The following is a 22,871-nucleotide window of genomic DNA, read 5'->3' on the forward strand; positions in this document are numbered from 1 at the left end:
GCGCTGCTAGTGGTCCATGAAGGAAGAGCAAGACTCTGGCTTCTGAGTAGACTTAAACAACCCCAGAAAAAAGCCTGACCCTTGCTTCCTGTAACCGGCGTGAAATCAAACCCTCTGTAAAAGAAGGAGATCACACCTAGTAAAAACAGTGTGGGCCTAGAACCTCACTGACGAACTCTACTGTTCAGTGATGACCCTAGCCAGAGGCCTAGCTAAGGCCCTATCCCGGGCATCCTCCCTAACCCGAAAAGAGTTCAGGGAGGATAAGATGGCCTATATGAGAGCACAGATGAGAGTCTAAGCAAAAGCAGAAAACTCTAAACCATGCCGTCCCCCTCCTCCAGAGAGGAGAGGAACCTGCTCTGAAACCACCAACCCATCCGGGAAAAAGTAAGCTGCAACAGCAGCCGCCTTTTGTATGGCATGCCTACAACCCGTAGGCAGTGCTACACACTCTCCCTCCTCAAACGAGGAGTCCTAATCCCAACCAGCAGTTGTGTACAAAACACAAAAAGGAGGGGAGACAAGGGAGGCCGTGCACTAACACTCCTGCCGAAAACATCGCCAAGAGTGAGAATGAAAAGTGTCATCAGTCTCTGACTGCCAACCCAAACCGCCCACCTGATGTGAGGTGGGGGGGAGAGGGGTTGGTAGCCGGCACAGGTCCCTGCCGAGAAGGAGGGAGGGTGGGGGTACAAGACAAAGCCGAGCCCGGCCCGCCATACCCCACCCGCTGTGCGAGAGAAGCATCCCAGTGCTGAGAACCAGTTCACCTGGTTTAAGCCACAACTCACCCCAAGTGGGAAGAGGGGTGGTTCAACAAAGCAGTAACCCCTAGAGGGGGGATAGACGGAGATAGAGAAATGGCCGTAAACGGCCGTACCCCACTCGTCCACCTGCCAAAGTCAAGTGGCCCTATTGCTCACCCACCCCAAGGAGGAGTGGGGGGGGGGGGGGGGTGACACATGCTGCCTGAGGACAATGACCACTGGCCCAGCGATACTGTTGTCCAAGTAAAAGCATGTTATGTCTCCGCCTGCCAGAGCAACCGCTCACCTACCCCAAGGGTATACAGGGGTAGACAGGCGACACAGCACCCTGCAGAGAACAAAGCGGAGCAAAGCTCATTGTTCCCTGAAGCTCATTGTTCCCCGACCGCTGTGCGCGACCACAAGAGCGGGCAGCCAACACAGCCACCTGCCCCAAACGGAGCAGAGAAGGAGTATGTAACATAACCTGGAAAGGACGTACATAGCACCCCCACTGTGCTGAAAAGCTTGAGCCACACCATGCCCCAGATGGGGAGGGGGGTGGCTCGTCACAGCAGTAGACCCCTGGAGGGGGGAGAGAAGGAGAGAGAGAGACGAACCATAACGGCCGACCCCCACCCGTCCTCCTGCTGCAGTCCTGTAGCCCACCACCAAACCACCCCGATAGGGTAGGAGGGCGATAGTCAGGCCAGGACAATAGAGCATGGCTTGTCTAAACCCAATAGGCAAGACTACAAACTCCTCTTCTTCTACAGAAGAATCCGAGTCCCCACCGTCCAATGTGTCATCACACAAAGGAGGGGAGACAGGAGAATCAAAAGCGTGTCCCGATCCCTCATGCCAACACCGCCACTCTCTTGACCCACAGGGGAAGAAGAGATTGACAGCAGGCACAGCGCCCTGCCAAAAAGGAGGGAGGGGGGGGGGGGGGGCCGCCGAACAAAGCCACGCCAGGCCCATTGTTCGCCGACTGCTGTGAGAGCGCTTGGGCCCAGCCGACAAACTGGTCTGGCCAGCGTGAGCTACCCCGCACCACGTATGAGGGGGGAGTTGGCTCGACGCTGCAGCAAACTACCCCTGCGAGGGAAAAGACTGGGTGTGAGGCAAGACCGTAAACGGACGCCCCCCACCCGTCAACTTGCTGTAGTCCTGTAGCACCACCACCCCCCCACCCCGATAGGGGAGGAGGGCGATTGTCAGGCCAGGACAATAGAGGCACAGACTGTGAAGACAGTCCAACTGCGCCCACCCGATCCAACCCAGAGGGAGGGAAAGGGTGGAACGCTACCCCAGCCCCCACCCGATCCTGCCCGGTGGGCGGGAAAGGGTGGGAAGCTAAAACACAGCCCCCTGCCCCCATTGAGGCAGAGTGGGAATAAGCCCAGGCCGTGACTTACCGTGCCCCCCTCTCCCTCTCCCAAAAGGTGAGAGGGCTGACTTCCCAACCCAGCCGAGCTAAAAGCAAGGTGAGCGGGAAGAGACAGAGAGGGAGCAGACCCCCTCCCCTTGCGGAGAGAGTGTTCGAGCGCAACTGCCGCACTACCAGAGGCAGAGAGGGTTGACCCGTACTGGTCAGATGCACCAGACCACGGTGCGAAGCAGGAGCGCCCCCCCCTATCCCCCCCAATTGGCGGGGGGCTGCGTAACACACTGAGAAATACCGGAGGTAATCAAAGAGGTTAGACGCAGGCAGGGAGCAGGCCCCCCTCCTAAAAGGAGAGGGTGCTCGTGAACAGCCCAGAGCCACCAGAGGCTGAACCGAACCAGCCATTTGCACTAGACCACAGTGCGAAGCTGAAGAACGAGGGCGGGAACCGCGATCACGCCAGAACCAGCTGAGAAATAAAAACACAAATCATCGTTAAGTCCCCCGTAAACGGAGAACCAAATTCAAACAATTCAGTCTTTAAGGAGCCTATAGGCTGAAGGCCCCGGCTGATTAAATCCCATAAGGGTAAGCGAGTTGAGAACCGGGCTAAAAGCCTTGTCCCCTTCCAATCTCGCGCAAAATTAGCTTTGTTGACGGCCACTTAAAGACCGGCGAAAAACAGTCACCCAGAACAACAATTCTGTGTGCCTGTTCCAAATAACAAGCTATCAACCAAACAAAAACAGAAAGATCTCGGCGAAGCTGAAGAACGAGAGGGCGGGAACCGCCGATCGCGCCAGAGACAGCTGAGAAATAAAAACACAAATAATCGTTAAGTCCCCCGTAAACGGAGGACTAAATTCAAACAATTCAGTCTTTAAGGAGCCTATAGGCTGAAGGCCCCGGCTGAATAAACCCCATAAGGGTAAGCGAGTTGAGAACCAGGCTAAAAGCCTTGTCCCCTTCCAATCTCGCGCAAAATTTAGCTTTGTTGGCGGCCATTTTAAGACCGGCGAAAACATTCACACAGAACGAAAAACTTCTGCGTGCATGTCAAAACACAAAGTTACCAATCAAATAAAACAAGAAAGATCTCACCAAAGGTAGAAGGACAGGTAGACCCCAAGACAAACCGCTAATCTCAAGGACGAGCCGGCATGTGAAGGCCAAAAGCGAGAGCGAAAATTTGACACGTCCACCGTGTGTTGTCGAAAGTCGAGAATGATTATTCCGGATGCTGGCGCTCACGGGGCGCGCAGGGTGTTATGGGTAACAGCTAGGTTAGCCCATAGCTACGGCTATGGTGTTTTTGTTTTGCTTGGTTACCACCCTTCTAGGGCAGGTATTTTGAGGTTTTTTCGACATCTAGCATGTGAAACGAAGTCAATGCATTTATGAGAATTGGGTAATATGTAATTTAATGAAGTGATGAAATGATTAAAGCATAGAAGATACCCGTTTTAAGTATAAACGCTTCAACAGAGTTGATCGGTGCTGACCAACCGAACAAACGCGCGTAAGCCGTAGAGTGTTTTCGGAAGTGGCTTCAGAATCTTGATACACCGTGACATTTGTGTGCCATCTGCTCCAATTTCCAAAGTGAGAGATTATGGAATTATCGGGAAGAATATGCACGCGCAAGAAGCAAACACCACAAGAGAGCTGTACCGACTTCGTGATAAAGTCTAAGTTTACGTCGACCATTTCATTCTTTCTTTCAATGGGCCGTGCAAACACGTGAACACTTCTCGCTTTGGAAGCTACAAGTTGAAAAAACCAGTTGTTTGGTGGTGCAAGAGACCGAGAATCGGCTTCGTGTAAACGTTTTTTGCGTGAGTCTCAGATCGTTTTATTTCGCGTTATGTTTTTTTTAGTAGGGTTTATAAAGGGAATGATTGGGACTGTCAACACGTTTCGCGTAATGGGTTTTTTCGGCTTATCGGTTTTTGTGTTAAATGATCTCGACTGTATGTGATTCGGAGTAAGAATATGTAATTTAATCCATTCTACCCAAAAAGCATTACCTTACCTACACGCTGAAACTCCAGCCTGTTTATGACACGTAGAACTTAGTTATGCTCGAGATCCTCACTCTGCAGATGGGGCATTCTTGTACAGACGCACCACATGAAGCGCAACAACCAATATGCGTGCACGGGAAGAAGATCACCTCCCTGTCGTGGTCCATACAGATCAAACACTGTTGCTTTTCCCTCAAGTCTTCATTTTCTTTGGTCAGTTTTGTCACCTCTGTGAAAGACCAAAGAAATATGAGACGCTGTTAATAAGTACAGATCTACTGTACCTGCATCTGTGCATATGTGTGTAGTCGTTCAAAATGCCCCCTACCCATAACAGCCCACTTTAATCAATTCATTGTCTGATCAATCAATCAATGAATCCATCAATCTATCTATTAATCAATCCAATAGAAGAGGGGATGCTGATAAGATTGTAAGAAACACAGTTATACAGTCCAAATAGAATGCATCAAGTATATATGTGTGTGCAAGTGTGTGTGCGTCTGTGTGTGTGTGCGTGTGTTTTCGTGTGTGTAGCTGACGTGACAGCATAATGCCTTACCTTCAGACACATCATTCACATGTCTGCCTGTGCCATTCTTAGCTTCTTCAATATCCAGCACTGCGGTCCAGAGTTCTTCTACTGAGAAATCTACATCAGGGCCTGTGTATAGAAAAAGTATACATGTATTAATTCACACCCAACTGTCATACACTGGTAAGCAAGACAGTCAAAGAGATACACAAACATCAAACAGAATCAAAGACACAATTACACATGCATGATGTTTTCATGCTTACACGATTGCACACACCATGCACATAGGCATGTTCACACACACACACACACACACACACACACACACACACACACACACACACACACACACACACACACACACACTCATGCGTGGACAGGCACACACCAATGTGCGGACACACAAGCTGTGTTCACACCTTTGGATCAAGCTTGCAATCTGGCTATCACTTGCCACCTGCTTGGCACTTTCCACATGGTAAACATCCCGTTCCGAACAAACATGGATGTTCACACTTCCCTCGCAAAACTTTCTCGCCTTCCTCACTGTCTCTCTCAGACATGCAAAACTAGTGGAAAATGCCGCGTGCAGATAAGGAATTATTGATAAATAACATTATAATCTGTATTGGTACGGCCTATATGACGAAAGTACTGTGAATTGTAAAATGAATGAATTCACTTTGGCGGGGAAAAAACGCCGTTTTTCTCTACCCTCGCCATCCCTCTCTACCCTCGCCATCCCCACACCACCACCCTACTCCTCCCCACCCAATAGCCGCTTTTTCTGAAATATTACTGAGGAATTATCAGGGACATCGCTATATGGCAGACTCAAAAAGTTAGGGGAGAGTAAACTCCAGATTTAGCCAGACACCGCAGCCGTCCGGCAAGCCAAGACACGCTCCCACGGTTGAGATAAACAAAGCTGACACGCGCTGACGGATAACACGCGCCAATGACGGGAAGAAAACGAGTGAGGTGGCAAGTGCGATGAAGGTGTAAACGGACCAATACAGACACAGGCACAAACACACACAGCACAAAATAATATCTCACCATCCTTAGCTATCAAAGCATCAAGGGCTTTGTGCACGTTTTTCTTGCTGATTCCATCGAACAACACTGCCTCCACTGCTGGTTTTTGCATCAGATGATCGTGGACGTTCTTGCGCACAAAGTCCTCTCCCTTTACTAATCCGATGTACGGGCAGTGGGTAGACATACGAGCGTGTTCCACAAAGGGGTCGTCTTCTGGATCCCAGTTGTACAGGAGGACATCACAATGGTAACATTTCACTCTATCTCCATCTTCTGAAAGAACAAGCATGGTTAACAACTATTAACCCTTAGGCTGGTTGTCGCTGCATGTCATAATCATGTAATTTATTTTCTTCTTGTCTGGCTTTATTGACTGCATGCCGATCATGTGGCATGGCAGTGACTTTGCACTCAATTGGAAATACACTGTACATAACACAGCTCCCAATGCCTACCCCAAGCCTACCTCCATCTCTCTCTCACTCCCTCCAGCCATGTACTGTTTGGGGCTGTTGCCAGAGAGGCCAGCTGCACTGTTCACCCAGAGCAAAACCAGTTGACTGTGTCGTAACTTTTGACAAAGCAACTGAAGGGTTCACAGATTAGGCAACCGACTCACTCACTGGTCAAGGCTGAGGGGAAACAAGAGTATCTTGTCAATGAAAGAGGTTACACACAGACACACGATGCTGAGAACTGTGGCCGGTTTTTCACTCTCTTTCGCTCAGGACCTTCGACTGTGGTTTCTGTTGTTTACGTCCAACAGACAAGAATAAAGAGCACAGTGCAGTTTCATGTTGGCATCTGTAATTCGCATGTACTCTACTCCTGACCAAAACTACCCCCCCTCCTGATGGGTACACATACACTCAAGTTATCAGTGACTGTCATCACGCCATTGCGGCTGTGATCTTTGTACCAAGAGCCGGACTGCTCTGTTATTGATTTTGTTGTGGTGAAAATTTGACCATGGTCTGTCCGTACATTGGAGGTACATATGACCTGCTGTTGGGACCGAAAATGAGTGTCCGCGTCCACGTTTTGCAGGTGTCCGTTTAAGGGGGGGCAAATATAGAAGGAAAACACTCCGTGCCGAGCAAATGTGTCCGTACATGTCAGGTGTCCGCTCACGCCGGGGGCCGTACATTGCAGGGACTGCTGTACTGTCACCTGGTTGTCACGACATATGTCGAGCTACTGGTTCAGTCTGTTTGGTCGGTTCCGATTACCTCCCATGGATGCGAAAACCTATATGACTGTTTTTTGTTATTTTTCTCTCTGTTAATTCACCAGTGGCTCTGTAACATGTGTTACAGAATTGCACCAGTGTAAGGGTTAACGCTGGTTCTTAGGCTATAAGATCCTTTCATTTTGTAAATGAACGGTTGTTTGGTTTCTCTTTTTCGTTTGTACATACAACAAAACAAGACTTCTGAACAACTAGCACATGTATTTTAGTGCTATGATAAATAAGAATGTACATTTAAGTGAATGCACATTTATGCAATCCTAAGAAATTCATGCTTACTGATTCAGTATCACATCTTCTACATCAGTTCTGCACCATTCCACTTTCTTTGCAGGCAAAGTAAAAAGCTAATGTGGCAGGCAGTATATTTTCACTTATAACTTCATATGTTTGTGTCCTTTAAAAGAATAATCTTTTCATGTGCCTGTGCAGGAATCAGTTGCCTGCTTATTATTTGTTAAAATATGCTTCATTGAAGTGCCTATTGTTTGTATGGCAAGTTTTCATTGGCTTATGAAAACTGTACTCTCATTGGCAGTTTTGTAGCCTGGCTTGGAAGAATACTTTTTTTTTAGTGTGAACTAAGCTCACTGCATTTTTTGGTATGCTGTCACCTGTCAGTGTCATTGCATTGTTACCACCTGAAGTCAACCTGTCTGTACAAGGCTCCTTTTGCTGTTTTGGTAAGTGAGATCGTGCTAGTATGAATGCTTAATTGGAAAATTTCCTAAGTAAATTTTCATTTGATTAATATACTTACCCGAATCACATCTAGCATTGACTCACTTGAGATGCTTAGTACTGAAAAACGCTTACCCGTCTAAAATTTTAAAGGGAAGCAACCCCATCACCAAAACGAAAGCGAAAGTAGCTTTGGTAATGATCAGGCACACTGGGAGTTAGCTCCCATATTGGTGTGTACCACGTCACTTCCTCTAACTCCACGTGGCTACCCTCATACGGCTTTAAATAAACTTCAAAACCATAAGCGGGGCAGGCGGGAGGGACTTCAGTATGTGATTCGGGTAAGTATATTAATTAAATCAAAATTTACTTTGGACATTTTCCATTAAATTACATATTCTTACTCCGAATCACATGAAGCAGATTACATCAACATGGAGGTGGGCAAGAAATAAAATCAAACTCACCATCACATTCTGGGCAGAAACTGGCCAGCTGCTATGACCGCAGGGAGCCCTCGCGAGCCATCCTGGCGAAGTGCAGCGACGTCCCGAAGATAAAAGTTAATAAAAACATCTTCGGAACGCCAATACGCAGTAGAGAGCACCTCATCCAGACGTTTGGAACGCAGAACGGCTAGAGAGGATGCCCATGCCCTAGTTTCATGGGCTCGGGCCGAGTCAAGGGGAAAGAAGGGCAGCGCCCCCCCCTCCCCCCCTATTTGTGTGACTCCACCCATAGGCTTGCCTTATGAGAGAGGACACCACCGGGCCAACGTTACCTTTGAAATATCTTTCTCCCGCGCAGTGAGAAGAGAGAGAAATAACAACTTCTGAGAATTAGACCGTACAAGCTGAGTGCGGGCTAAGTACAGACGGAGGGCCCGAACAGGGCAATTGACAGGATCATTCGGAGCCAGCACGTTGGAAAGAGCTTTCACTCGGACTAACGGAGAGGCCTGCCCCGGAGACTGATTTTTAGCAAGAAAGTCGGGACGGAAGTGTAAAGAGACTGAACCGTCCGACTCAAAAGCAATGTCCCCTGGCAGACCCGACAGAGCGTGGATCTCGCTCCCCCGTCGGGCCGTTGCCAACAGAAGAAGAAAACAAGTCGCGTAAGGCGAAAATACAATATTTAGTCAAGTAGCTGTCGAACTCACAGAATGAAACTGAACGCAATGTCATTTTTCAGCAAGACCGTATACTCGTAGCATCGTCAGTCCACCGCTCATGGCAAAGGCAGTGAAATTGACAAGAAGAGCGGGGTAGTAGTTGCGCTAAGAAGGATAGCACGCTTTTCTGTACCTCTCTTTGTTTTAACTTTCTGAGCGTGTTTTTAATCCAAACATATCATATCTATATGTTTTTGGAATCAGGAACCGACAAGGAATAAGATGAAAGTGTTTTTAAATTGATTTGGACAATTTAATTTTGATAATAATTTTTATATATTTAATTTTCAGAGCTTGTTTTTAATCCGAATATAACATATTTATATGTTTTTGGAATCAGCAAATGATGGAGAATAAGATAAACGTAAATTTGGATCGTTTTATAAATTTTTATTTTTTTTTACAATTTTCAGATTTTTAATGACCAAAGTCATTAATTAATTTTTAAGCCACCAAGCTGAAATGCAATACCGAAGTCCGGGCTTCGTCGAAGATTACTTGACCAAAATTTCAACCAATTTGGTTGAAAAATGAGGGCGTGACAGTGCCGCCTCAACTTTCACGAAAAGCCGGATATGACGTCATCAAAGACATTTATCAAAAAAATGGAAAAAACGTTCGGGGATTTCATACCCAGGAACTCTCATGTCAAATTTCATAAAGATCGGTCCAGTAGTTTAGTCTGAATCGCTCTACACACACAGACACACACACAGACACACACACACGCACATACACCACGACCCTCGTTTCGATTCCCCCTCGATGTTAAAATATTTAGTCAAAACTTGACTAAATATAAAGTCTTTCGAGTAAGGTTGTACAAACTAGCCTCACTCAAAGGCTCGAAATCTGAGGAACGCAAGAATGCTAAAACCAGGAAAAGGTCCCACTTAGGAGAGGGCAAACGAGACTTGACCTCCTTAAGAGCAGCATCCTTAATCACAGCTGCGATCACTCCCCCGACAGCAATAGATCGGCCGATCTGCTTAAGAGTAGAGGCAATCGCTGAGCGCCTAACCCTCAGAGAGGATACGGAAGCGCCCTGTGAGAACATAAAGAGAGGTGGTTGGCGACCTGCATAGAGCGAGGAGCCGCCGCACGCACCCCCCGAGAAGAACACCAGGTGGCCCAGGCCCTCCAATGTGAGGCATAGACGGACGAGGTGGAAGCCCTATGAGAGCTGCCCACCAAGTCCAGCGTCAAGGAAGCCTCAGCGAGTCCCGAACAGTTTCCACACGTGAAGCTTCAGAAGACTGGGCTCCTCGTGTTCAATGCCTTTTCGGGGCTGCACTAGTTCCCCTCTCGCGAGCGAGAGAGGAATTGGAAGACCTCGGGCGAGCCGAAGCAGGTCTGGAAACCAGTCCTGCGACGGCCACAGAGGGGCGACCAGCAAAAGAAGGGCCGGCCCCTCCATCTCCGCCTTTCGAATTACTCGGCGGAGTAACGCAAAAGGCGGGAAGGCGTACGCCTCTAGACCCGTCCAGGGAATATCCAGAGCGTTCACCCGCCAAGCCTGAGGATCCGGGAATGGCGAGACCAACACCGGAAGTCTCTTCAAGTACCTTGTGGCAAAAAGGTCTACCAGAGGCTTTTGGACTTGGGCCCAAAGGCGAAGCAGTGCCCCGTGAGTGATTGTTCACTCTGACTAAAGTATTTTGTTGGAGCGGCTGAGCGCATCCGCCAGAGTATTCAGCCTCCCTGGTAGGTACTTGGCTGAGATCGTGATGTGATATTGAACACACCACTTCAGAATCTCGCAAGCCCTTTCCGAGAGAGACGGGGACCGCGAGCCTCCCTGTTTGTTGAGGTAAGCTGCCACTGTCATGTTGTCTGTAAACAGACGAACATGCTTGGCATACAGGGAGGGCAGAAACTCGACCAGAGCTAGAGCCACTGCTTCTAGCTCCAGCAAGTTGATGTGCCACAGGCACTGCTCCGTCGTCCACAGACCGGAAGTAGTCTGAAGATCTGTGTGTGTCCCCCACCCCTTCAAGGAAGCATCCGTGAAGAGGTCCAGGTCTGGGAGGGGCACGACGATCGGAACACCTCTGCAGACCCAATCCGTGTCGAGCCACGGAAGGGTCGCAGACTGGAACCATCCCTGCAAAGGGATGAGGGCGTCCCAGTCCACCAGAGGGGAGTCCACATACGGCTTCAGAGCAAACTGAAGAGGCCGTTTGTAGACCCTGCCCAGAGAGACCAGAAGGGCCATGGACTCCATCTGCCCCAGGATGGAGGAGAGCGCCCGTAGAGAAGCCATCAGGAGAGGCAAAGTGGAGCGAATCTGAGCTTGGCTGGACAGTCCAAGAGACCGTGTCGAAAGACATCCCCAGATAAGTGAATGCCTGCGACGGGGTCAGCTCCGACTTTGACTGGTTGATCGAGAAACCCAACAAGTTGGACTCTCGAAGAACCGTCTGGGTATGCTGCGAGCAACCTACCTGGGACTGGTTCATAATGAGCCAATCGTCCAGATACGCCCGCAATCGGATACCCTGTGACCTCACCAGTGCGCAAACCTGTCTCACCACCATGGTAAAAATCCATGGGGCGAGAGACAGCCCGAAAGGGAGTGCGCGGAACTGGTAGATCTGATCGTGCCAACGGAAACGCAGCCATTTCCGGTCGGCTGGATGCATAAGGATGAGAAAATATGCATCCGTCAGATCTATGGAGGTCACCCAGTCTCCTGAGCGAAGAGAGTCTCTGACGGAGGCTGGCGTCTCCATCCTGAACTTTATCTCTCTCAGAAACGTGTTGAGGTGAGATAAATCCAGCACGGGGTGCCACCCTCCTGAAGCTTTGGGAACAGCGAAAAGACGCCCGTAAAATCCCAGGGAGCTGTGGACCAAGACTCTCTCCACCGCGCCCTTCTGCACCAGGGAGGCAATTTCCGACTGGAGGACGGAACGCGCTTCCTGCGAGAAGGGGGGCTTGAACTGCGGCGGCAGCCGGGAAAGAGGCGCCTTTTCCTCCCGCCATAGCAGTCGGAAGCCCGATCTCACCACGCCCACAATCCGTTGACTGTCTACAACTGACATCCAATTAGAAAGTGCCCGAGAGGGGCCTCCCGCCATCACCAAAGTGGAGGGCGGGAGGGAGGTGAGATCGGGAGCACTGGGCCTGCCGCTTCTGAGCTGGCTTGGGGTTCGACGATGTCTGAGCCTGCTTCTGCTGAGCAGGCTTAGACTGTTTCATCCCCTGCAGAGTGAAGTCGAGGAACTGGCTGTCCTTATTCGACTGTATCTCCTTCTGTCTGGCGTCCAGCGCCAAAGGACAGAAGAGAGATTCCTCTGAGACCGGGGAGACTCTCAAGGTCTCCCTGGTAGTCTGCTCTGTGAACTGGGAATGAGAGAGGAAAAGATCCCTCCTACACAGGACCGCTTGGGAATACTGTAGGGAGGATAGCCGCATCTGTTCTTCATTAACCTTTGCCAAGGCAGTCAAAAGAGCAGAAACGTCATCAGCATTTTGAACCTCACTGAGAGTGAAAGGGTCCAAGGTGTCGGTCAGAGACCGAGAAAGGGTCCGAATGAGTGTCTCCGAAATGGAGGATAGCTCAAGGAGTAGGCGTCCAATCTCCTCCAAGGAGAGGAGAGAGGTCTCAGAGACAGGCAACACCGAATCACGTTTGACCGGTTTTGCCAAAAGAGGCCCCAATTCCCTGGCTACTGGTAAAGTAGCCCGTGGGAGTGAAAAGGCCGCCAAGAAGTTCCTGCTAGTAGTGGGCAAGCTAAGCTTCTTACTGCCCGTAGGCACAAAAGAAGCAGCTTGGGCCTCCGAAGCGACCCACGCTTGTGCTGATTCCGGAACTGGCCCAAAGGGAACCAGCAACGGAACCGGAACAGCAGGCAAACCACTCCCAGGATGAGCTGGGCGAACCAGCGCCTGAGCGAGTTGATATGCCACAGATGGCGACTCAGCAAACCGGAAAGAAGAAGCCTCTTCCTTCGCGGGCCGGAAGTCTGACATCGCCGAAGGAGCAGCGGGAGCGGAAGCCACCGCAGCCGAAACCCCTTCAGGAAAGTAACGCGAAGTTACCTCCGCCGCAAGTTCAAAAACAGTCTTGAGCTTCGACGGAAAAGCAGATCGAGTCTCCTCGCTGACCATTGATGAAGCATCATGATAGCTCAGCGATGAACCCTGACCGAAGTCACCAGTTCCGTAAGCAGAAGCATGCACTGGTGAACCGAAAGCCGGAACCTCTTGTGCATGACAATCATCCTGCCTCCCTTGACCTTGAGAAGGAAAAGGGTAAGCGGGACGACCATCCGCTAAAACCGGAACTGCATGAGCGGAAGTCACTCCCCCTTCCGAGTGAAGTGACGACTGCCCAAGACTAGGCACAGAATGCCCGGAAGCCACACGCTGTAGTTCCCTCTCTGGTATCCGGAAGGAACCACCAGAAGGAGGAAAAGCGTATCCGGCCGAAGCCGGAAACGCAGCAGACGAAACCGCGCTGTGCGGAAACGAAAGCTGCGAAGACTGACCTCGTGATCCGGAAGGACCGGAAGTCAGTGTGTGGTCCATCCCGTCCCAGACGTCAAAGCGTACATGCGTTGGAGGACCAGAGCTTCCGGAAAAGACCGGAAATGCGGCAGCCGAAACCTACTGCCGCTGCTGTTCTGCATAGTCCGAGCCCTCGGTGGGGAACATCGGTAATGTCAGATCAGACTGGTGCTGGGCGTAACCCAGCGCGAAAGAACTGTCTCCCGAAAGAGAACGTCCAGGCGCCTCACGAGGGCAGTCGGACCAGTTCTGCTTACCGGAAACGCCCCCAGCGGAGACGGAAGCCGACGAGATACAAACATTTAGGTGTTTCGGCACCTAGCACTAACGCTAGTGCTAGGTGCCGAAACAGGCACAGTCATCAAAGTATTACGAGCTTCGTCCGTGACGAGCACAAAAGATTTCGTAGACGAGGAAGAAGACTTAGACTTAACTCGAACATTTTTAATTAAATTTTCATTTGATTAATATACTTACCCGAGTCACATATTAGCATTGACGCAGTCGAGATGCTAGGTTGACTGAAAAAACGCTATCCCGTCTATAGTATAAGGGAAGCAACCCAAGCAAAAAAGTAGCAAGCTTGCTACCCTGGGTTGCCTCCCGTAGCGTGCATCACGCCACAGATCTCGTACCCAATACGAGACACCCTCATTCGACTTCTAGAATACAAAGAAACTAAAAGCGGGGAAGGTGGGAGGGAATTACCTATGTGACTCGGGTAAGTATATTAATCAAATGAAAATTTAATTAAAAATTTTCGATTAAATTACATATTCTTACTCCGAGTCACATATTAGCAGATAACTCCAACAAGGTGGTGGGTAAGATCAAAAAGTTCAAACTCACTCTAAAGTTCTGGAGAGACAAAAGCCAGCTGCCGCCAAGGAAGGAATAGGCCGAGACCCATCCTGACAGAGGGCAGCAATGTCTGCAGAACCTGATAAGACAAAAATCCTAGCGCCAGAAGCTGTGCGCAGGACATCATCCAAACCCCATAGGCCAAAAAGGCCAAGGAGGAGGCCCAGGCCCTGGAAATGAGCTCGGGCCGAGCCGAGGGAAAGATAGCATAAGCTATGACGAGGCGGAAGGAAAGAAAATCCCTTGCCAAGAAACTGGCCCACTGCCAAAAGTCAGGAAAGGATCCCGTGAGAAAGCAACCACTGACTCACTCTAAACCCTTGCCAAAAACTGGCCCACTGCCAAAGGACAGAAACGGACCGAGAACCACCCTGATTGACAGCCGAGATGTCTCTCAGGCAAGAAATGCGAAAGACAACCTCAGAGAGCCAGTAAGCTGTGCCCAGCACTTCTTCCAATCTTCTGAACCGTAAAACAGTCCGGAAAAGGACCCCAGTCTTGGATAAACCCGACCAAGTAGGGGTAAGGACAAGCTGCCCCCCCCCCCCCCCCCCTTAAAATGGAAGGAAATGCTAATGGCCTGGAAAAGATCCGTGCGTAAGGTTGCCGGCTAAGCCCTAAAAAGGACCGACCCTCACGGAGACCATCAGGCAAACATGCCAAAGTAAGAAAACTTTGGGATGGAGTGAGGCCCAAAAGGCCGTTGAGAGAACAGTCAGCTCCGGAAGAGTGACCAAACTCCAAACCGGAAAGAGAGAGACGCCTGAGTATCAAGTACTAGGGTCCAACTCAATGAGCAAAACTCAAGGGAGACGGTCACCAGTCGTCCCCTGCCCATCCCTGCGAAAGCAGAGAGAGGGGTAAAAAAGGGGGACGAAGCGACCTAAGGTAGTGCATAAGCACCGCAAATGCGGACCCGCAGTGGCCAAATCCTAATGTGACCGGAGACCGGAAACAAAATGACAAAAGCCAGCGTGATCGCAGAGCAGACTGCTTGTAGGTAATTGAAAATGAATCAAAAACCCGAAACAGAAAGGACGAAGCTGGTAAGAAAGACGGAAAACCGTGAAGCGAACCAGCCGTCAGACTCCCGAGACCAGAGTTCTCAGTAATAGTCATAGTTGCAAGTGAAAAAGGGGTGACCAGGCCGGAAGCCCAACCCAGCAGAAATCGTCCCAACTCACATCATGCAAGCATGATGGAGAAGGGAAGAGACGAAATCCGCAGTCACAAGAACCAATTGCCAAAGTCGCAACACGACAGGCAGGAGACTATAACACAGGCTAAGGCCGAGAGCCTTGCTGCCCGTAGGCCGGCCATTGCACCAAAGTACTCAAAGTACACAGGCACAGTAAGAAACCAAAAGTTTCGGCCGCCGAAAAAGATGCTGGCCTAGAGGCCAGCACCGAGAAAACTGGAACATTAGCTAGACCTCTGCCCAAAAAGGGGAGGAGTAGCCAAAAAACCTGAGAAAAAGTGACAAGCCAAGAATGACTTCTCAAACATGCATTGCCCAGACAATGCACCCTCAGGAAAATCTGAATGTTACTTCCGAGGCCAACTCAAGTGAACCTTAAGTTTGGACGAAACACCAGAACACGTCTGATCGCTAGAGAAAGACAAAGTCAGACTCGGCGAAAGACAAACCTGGACCAAGTCCAGAAGCTCGTGGCAAAGAGAAAACGGGGAAGCCCAAAGGCAGAAACCCCCCATTAAACGGAAATCGACCTCTCAGCACCCATACGCTTGGAAGGAGAAAGAATGTCGAAGCCCGAAGCCACAAGCACAAGGAAAGCAACAACCACCACTGCCAACGGATGAAATGGCTGTTGCTTCCGCCGAGGCTAAAACCCCGAAGCCCTAAGGCCGGCTGTTGTTTCAAAAACCCAGCGTACCTATGACGGCTGTGAAAGAAACAATCTCACCTGAGCTGAGGACTTAGGCCGCTTAGGCTGAGTCCGCTTAGGTATAGCCTGCTTAGGAGCGGCCTGCTTTTGCTGCTTTCAAATTGAAGCTCAAAAGAAGGGAACCGCTGTTCTCTGTTGGTCTCAATCCCCTGCTTCTGGCATGAGAGGCCAGGCTGCCGGAGAGAGACCGTCCACCAAGGATGACGAACTGAGAATGTTCCTTGTCGACTCCTCAGAAAACCGGGAGTGGGCAAGAAACAAGTCCCTTCCGCACAAGACCGCATGGAAATAGTGCAGAGAGGACAGCCTCATCTGTGCCTCGTTCACCCTTGTAAGTGTGGAGAGGAGTGAGACACTTCCTCCGCGTCCTGCCCTTTACTAAGGGGAAAGGGCGCCAAGGAATCTGCCAGAGCGCGAGAAAGCGCCCGCAGGAGAGTCTCGGAAATGGAACTGAGTTCCAAAAGTTGTCAGCCCCCTTCCTCAGAGAATAGGAGATTCTGCCCATAGAACGGCAGAACCGAATCCTTCCTCCACGGCTTCGTAAGAAGCGAAAGAAGTTCCGGCGTGACCGGAAACGGTGCACGCGGACGGGGAAAGGCCAACAGGAGGCTACGAGACGACCTTGGCCAAGGCAACTTCCTCTGGTCCGCTAAGGGCACGAAGGGGGAAGCCTGCGCAGGAGCGGCAAGGTATTCCGATGCCAGCTCCGAAGCTGAACCCTGAGGAACCAGCAACGAAACCGACGCCGGAGGCAACCCCCCTGCCGAAGAGGGGGGCTCGGCGAAAAGGCAAGAAGGCGAAAAGCTACTAAGGGCGATTCTTCAAACCAGAAGTAGCTGCTTCCTCTTTGCCAACCGAAGTCCTTCCTGTTGGCAATCGATTGTGCTCATTCCCTAACTGAGAGGAGGATGAGAGGAATCAAAAACCAAGGAAAGTGGGAGAGAGGAGCTAGCGGCCACCACCGGAGTGTGTGGATGCTGCTGTCCCAACAGAGGCAAGAAGCCTGTATGCCCATAGGGCAAGCCTTGTTCGAAATTCACCGGCGACCAAACGGAAGCAGCGGGAACTGAACCGGAAAATCCGGGAGGAGCCGGAAGTGCGGCAGCAACAGCAGCGCTATGCCAAAGCTGGTGCTGAGCCACCTACGAGCTGAAGCTCGGAACCCAAAGGTAGGCCGTAGGCCAGAACCGGAAGTGACAGTAACCTGTGCACTACCCGCTTGACCTACCCTCCTGCCAAGGCCGGAAGCGAAGCTGCCGGAAATGGCTGGCGTGCAAAGGGCAAAGCTCAAACCGGAAAGGGCCATGGGCTGCCCACACACCGATGAACTAACATTTCCAGCTGGAGCCGGAAGAGAAGCTGTCGCGGACGACTGCTTACGTATAGCGCAGCTCAAGCCGGATGGGATCATTATTTGTCCACCCTCCAACGAGGCACTACTTCCGTGAACCGGAAGTGCAGCTGTCGCGTACGACTGCCGACGTAAGGCAAGGCTCGAACCGGACGTGACAGTAGCCTGTGCACTAACCAGTGAACCTACACTTCCGGCCGGAACCGGAACAGCTGTCGCGAGCGACTGCTGTCATAGGACAAGACTCGAACCAGAAGTGACAGTAGTCTGTGCACTAGCCGGTGAACCTCTACTTCCGGCCGAAGCTGGAAGCGGCTGCCGCGAACGACTGTAGACGTAAAATCGGAAGCTGGCCGGAGCCGCCGGAGGCAGCTGCTCCTCGTCCATGGACCCGAAGTCCGAAACACCACCTGAAGGGGACGGCTCATAGCCAAAGGAACCCGACAAATGACGCTGCGAGGGAAGGCCGTAAGCCGAACGCCCATCCTGTTGGCCATCGATGAAACTCGCCCCCTGACTGAGAGGAAGATGAGAGTCACCAACAACCGAAGGCAGCTGAAGAGAGGCGCTGGCGGCCACCACCGAAGTGGGTGGCTGCTGCTGTCCCAACAGAGGCAAAAAGCCTGAATGCCCAGGAGAACCACCGTATTCGAAATTCACCGGCGACACAACGGAAGCAGCGGGAACCGAACCGGAAAAGCCGGGAGGAGCCGGAAGTGCAGACGCAACAGCAGAACTATGCCATAGCTGGTGCTGAGGAGTCTGCAAGCTACAACCCGGAAGCCCTAGGCCGGAACCGGAAGTGACAGATGACTGTGCACGACCCGTTTGACCTACATTTCCCGCCCAGGCAGGAAGCGCAGCTGCCGGAAACGGCTGCTGTAGCAGGGCAAGGCTCGAACCGGAAGGGACCATGGTCTGTCCGCAACCCGTGAACCACCACTTCCGGCCGGAGCCGGAAGAGAAGCTGCCGCGAACGACTGCTTACGTAAAGCGCAGCTCGAACCGGAGGGGACCATGGTCTGTCCGCAACCAGTGAACCGCCACTTCCGGCCAGAGCCGGAAGAGAAGCTGCCGCGAACGACTGCTTACGTAGTTCGTAGCTCGAACTGGATGGGACCATGGTCTGTCCGCTTTCCAGTGAACCACTACTTCCGGCCGGAGCCGGAAGGGAAGCTGCCGCGAACGACTGCTTACGTAAAGCGCAGCTCGAACCGGAAGGGACCATGGTCTGTCCGCTATCCAGTGAACCACTACTTCCGGGAACCGGAAGTGCAGCTGCCGAAGACGGCTGCTGCGAGCACATACCTTGCATTGACCGCATCCCCGAAGGGACCTGCTCAGGTGCACTCCCGCAAGCGGAAGCCACCGAGCGCCGGCCAAGAAGAGAAACGCCTCCCGGTGAACGGAATCCAGAGACATCACCGAAGCCAGCAGGCTGGGCAGGTGATCCGGAAACGCCAGGAACAAAGGAAGCCAACGACCGAGGGTCGCACACCCCCGGGAGGGAGGCAGCGCTGGAAACGGGGTCCGCCCGCGACATTCCTGTACGAACGAGCGTCCGAATCTCTGGAATCAAAGAAGACAAAAAGGCTAGCAACAAGAGCGCCAGCCTCCGGTGCAGGTACAGGGTTAGAAACGGCCGCGGTAGCGGCCGCACCCGCCACCCGCGAGCCAGACGAAGTCTCCTCCGGCGCCGAAATAGGCACAGAAAAGACAAAGTTAGTCTTCAGATCAGAAACATGAACCATGGGGTTCTTAGCAGAAGAGGTGGAAGCCGAGGACTTAGGTTTAACAGGGCCCTTGCCCTTACCCTCAGCCTTAGCCGCTCGCTTTTTTCTCACTATCAGACATGCTGTCACGCGAGAAAAACAAACTACTGAAAAATACACAAGTCTCTAGGACGTAAAACTTCAGCAGAATAAACTAGCACTAACGTACAAGCTACCAAAGCAGCTAACAAATGCTACTGGTAAACGCTCAAAGTCCGTAGCACGGACCCAAACTAACCAGCAAAAAACACCACGTGCTAGCGAAAAATGGCGACCAAAATGGCGGCCACAACAACACACTACTGAGCAAAATTCGTAAGTCCGCGGACGGAAAAATTCTCAGCAGCATGAACAATGCAAACAACAACAATGCAAGGAACAATCTCACCAGCTAGAAACAGCTAGGAGCAGACGGGGAGCCGAGGCCGGTGAGTGTCAAGCAGACAGCAAAAACGGCCTAGGAGCGAAATCAAAGCACGACCTGTCTCTCTGGCTGAAAGGAGTCGAATGAGGGTGTCTCGTATTGGGTACGAGATCTGTGGCGTGATGCACGCTACGGGAGGCAACCCAGGGTAGCAAGCTTGCTACTTTTTTGCTTGGGTTGCTTCCCTTATACTATAGACGGGATAGCGTTTTTTCAGTCAACCTAGCATCTCGACTGCGTCAATGCTAATATGTGACTCGGAGTAAGAATATGTAATTTAATTTCCCTTTAGGGTCAGACTTCCCTCGTCGCTTGTCTGAGTCAGACATGCCGAAAATACAAAGTTCACAACGCGAAAAAATTTACTGAAAAACGCAAGTCATGCCGACTGAAAGTTCAGTAAATAAACATACGCTCGCGAAGAAACAACAAATTAACTAAGCTTGCCGAAAAATAATAAGGCACGCACAGCTAATACCAATGTCAAACAAGTTAGCAAGCTAACTCACAACAACAACAATGGCGAAAAACGCAAGTCACTGACAGACAAGTCCAAAAAAACGGACAAACGTACAGTAACGAAACAGCGCAAACAACCAACAATAAAACAGGAACGAGCTCACCAAACTGTAAGAAGCGGCGAGCGGATAGACAGGGTAACGTGGCCGGCAGGTGTCACTCAAACACATGAGCAGCCACAGAGCGTTCAGAAAGTGAACCGTCCTCTCCAAGTGAAAAAGACGTAAGAAGGTTAGCCACGTGGAGTTATAGGAAGTGACGTGGCACACACCAATATGGGAGGTAACTCCCGGTGCCTGTTCATTACCAAAGCTACTTTCGCTTTCGTTTTGGTGATGGGGTTGCTTCCCTTTAAAATTATTTAGTCGGGTAAGCGTTTTTCAGTGATAAGCATCTCAAGTGAACTCAATGCTAATGTGATTCGGAGTAAGAATATGTAATTTAATCCAAAATTTTAATGATAAATTTTCATTTAATTACCCAACTCACAAATAGCAATTAACTCTAGTTCAGTGCTGGTATCGCTGTACGCGTCCCCTTGGTAACAAGGGAGACAACTCTAAAATAGAAAGTGATCAATTCCATAAGGCCAGACTATAGCAAGTCTGACTTCCGTATGCGTGCGCATATGCCGCCATCTTATCATTCCAAACGAAGCCCAACTCACTCTTTTTTAGAACCCAGTACCACCACACCGGGGAGGCGGGAGGGAATAAACGTGAGTTGGGTAAGTATATTAATTAAATGAAAATTTATCATTAAAATTTTGGATTTGAATTACATATCTTTACCCAACTCACAAATAGCAGATTGCTACTATAGGTGGCGGGTATATAGTGAAAATATGATATTAGGACCTGTCCTGCGACTACCATAACCGGTAACGCGGAGATGGACCTTCTTCCCTCCTTAATTCAGTGTTTAATGTCATTTTCAACCGTTCTAGGTTAAATCCCGACAGAGATGAAAGATAAGGCAAATGCCCTTTCATTAAATGATCTAACAAGATCCGTGCGAGTCAGAAAAAACTTCGAAACTCGAGAAGTTTAATTGGCTAAACGTGACTCTAAAGGAGCCAAATTCTTGCTTCATGAATTGAAAATTGCAATTCGAAGCTGGTTTTCCCCATTTTCCGCTAAAATGCCAGAAAATGTTGAAGAAACCATAAAGTCTTAAAAATAAGACATGGAAGAAAAGACGGAAACCCAGAATAGGTGGATCGCCACCTGCCATAAACGGAGAGAAGAGGAGTTCTTTCCATAAGAAATACGCCCTTTGTACCAAGCCAGTCTAATTGGCAAGAGAACAAAAACGCCATAACCCCTATAAAGACTCTGAACCAATTCAGAGTTGAGGCGGAAGCCCCTGAGTATCTCAAGGATACCCTTACAGTAGACATGCCTGTAATTCGAATGTGAGAAAGCAAAGATGCCTTCTTGCCAGCCTTAAGAGGTCTGGAAACCAAGATTGCAAAGACCCGTACTGTGCGTCCAACAGGTCGCCAAAACGATCTAAGAAAGTGACCCTGCGAGGGTATAGAGCCAAAAGCTAAAGTAGGTAACAACCAGCCTGAAGCTTTTCGTTTGAAAACGAAAAACAGCCACGGCCTGCCTTGCGCTTTCCTTTTACCGTGAGATTCTCTTTGTTAGAGAAAAAAAACGCGTGCATAGAAGCGGACTCACAAAGAGAACTTTCACAAAGAGAACTTTCAAACAAGAAAGAGATTAAAGTCTTGCCAAAAGAACAAAACTTTAAAGGCAGAGGCTTACCCTCAGGTAAACAAGAAGAGCAAACGCTCGATCGAGTCACTTTCGCAGTTCTGAATATTATATGAGGCATCAGATGGACAGGAAGAAATTGCTATTCACAACACAATGAGTCACGTTCACATAAAATTTGAGCCCGGTCACTTTTATAGTTTCCGAGAAAAGCCCAACATTAAGTTGTGTGTTGCCGAACAGAAAAGGCTAGTTATCTCCCTTGTTTTTCTGATAACGTTCGTAAAAGGCTACAGATGTAAATACTTTGATGTAAAGAATAATCCTACAAAGTTTCAATCACATCCGATGAACTTTGTCAAAGATATAAAATGTCTAATTTTTCCTTTGACGCTGACCTGTGACCTTGAAAAAGGTCAAAGGTCAACGAAACCATCGTTAAAGTGTAGAGGTCATTGGAGGTCACGACTAAACAAAATATGAGCCCGATCGCTTTGATAGTTTCCGAGAAAAGTCCAACGTTAAGGTGGTGTCTACGGACGGCCGGCCGGACAGACTAACACTGACCGATTACATAGAGTCACTTTTTCTCAAGTGACTCAAAAACTGCAAAGTTACATCCTTTGTATTTGCGTCCTGTCGAACCACAAAGATATCCAGTTAGAACGTAACCGCCCAGGCGAGAGAATCAAAGCAAGTTTTGATCAAAAGAGCCAATCATAAAGAAAAGATGCCACAATCTACTAGAGCTAGGAGATCTTGCTCTAACAGACAGTTTCTTCTTGCTATCAAAATCCAGACGGATGTTTGCCAAACCCGAGGGCGGTTCCGTAGAACGAAAGAAAGAGAACCTAAGTTCTTAAGCTTGGAGTTAACCGAAGCCTACCGAAAGCGCTCCGCGAGTGACACGCTACATGAGCGTAAGAAACAAGCTAAAGCCACACCGCCGCAGGTATAAAGTCGA

At 50.0% G+C, this 22,871-nt stretch overlaps 2 long non-coding RNA genes across 2 annotated transcripts in view; both read right to left on the reverse strand.

Moving 5' to 3' along the window:
• LOC138946083 (uncharacterized) overlaps positions 1–4,825 on the reverse strand; it is a 33,030-nt gene extending 28,205 nt beyond the window's left edge. Inside the window, exons 1-2 of the long non-coding RNA XR_011449194.1 lie at positions 4,723–4,825; positions 4,169–4,389 (exon numbers count right to left, since the gene is read on the reverse strand). This is a non-coding gene — a long non-coding RNA (uncharacterized lncRNA). The remainder of the gene's footprint in view (positions 1–4,168; positions 4,390–4,722) is intronic.
• LOC138945596 (uncharacterized) overlaps positions 1–22,871 on the reverse strand; it is a 290,703-nt gene that overhangs the window by 34,437 nt on the left and 233,395 nt on the right. The window lies entirely within an intron of this gene.

Source organism: Littorina saxatilis, linkage group LG13, assembly GCF_037325665.1.
Source record: "Littorina saxatilis isolate snail1 linkage group LG13, US_GU_Lsax_2.0, whole genome shotgun sequence".
In the NCBI taxonomy this organism is placed as follows: Eukaryota; Metazoa; Mollusca; class Gastropoda; order Littorinimorpha; family Littorinidae; genus Littorina; species Littorina saxatilis.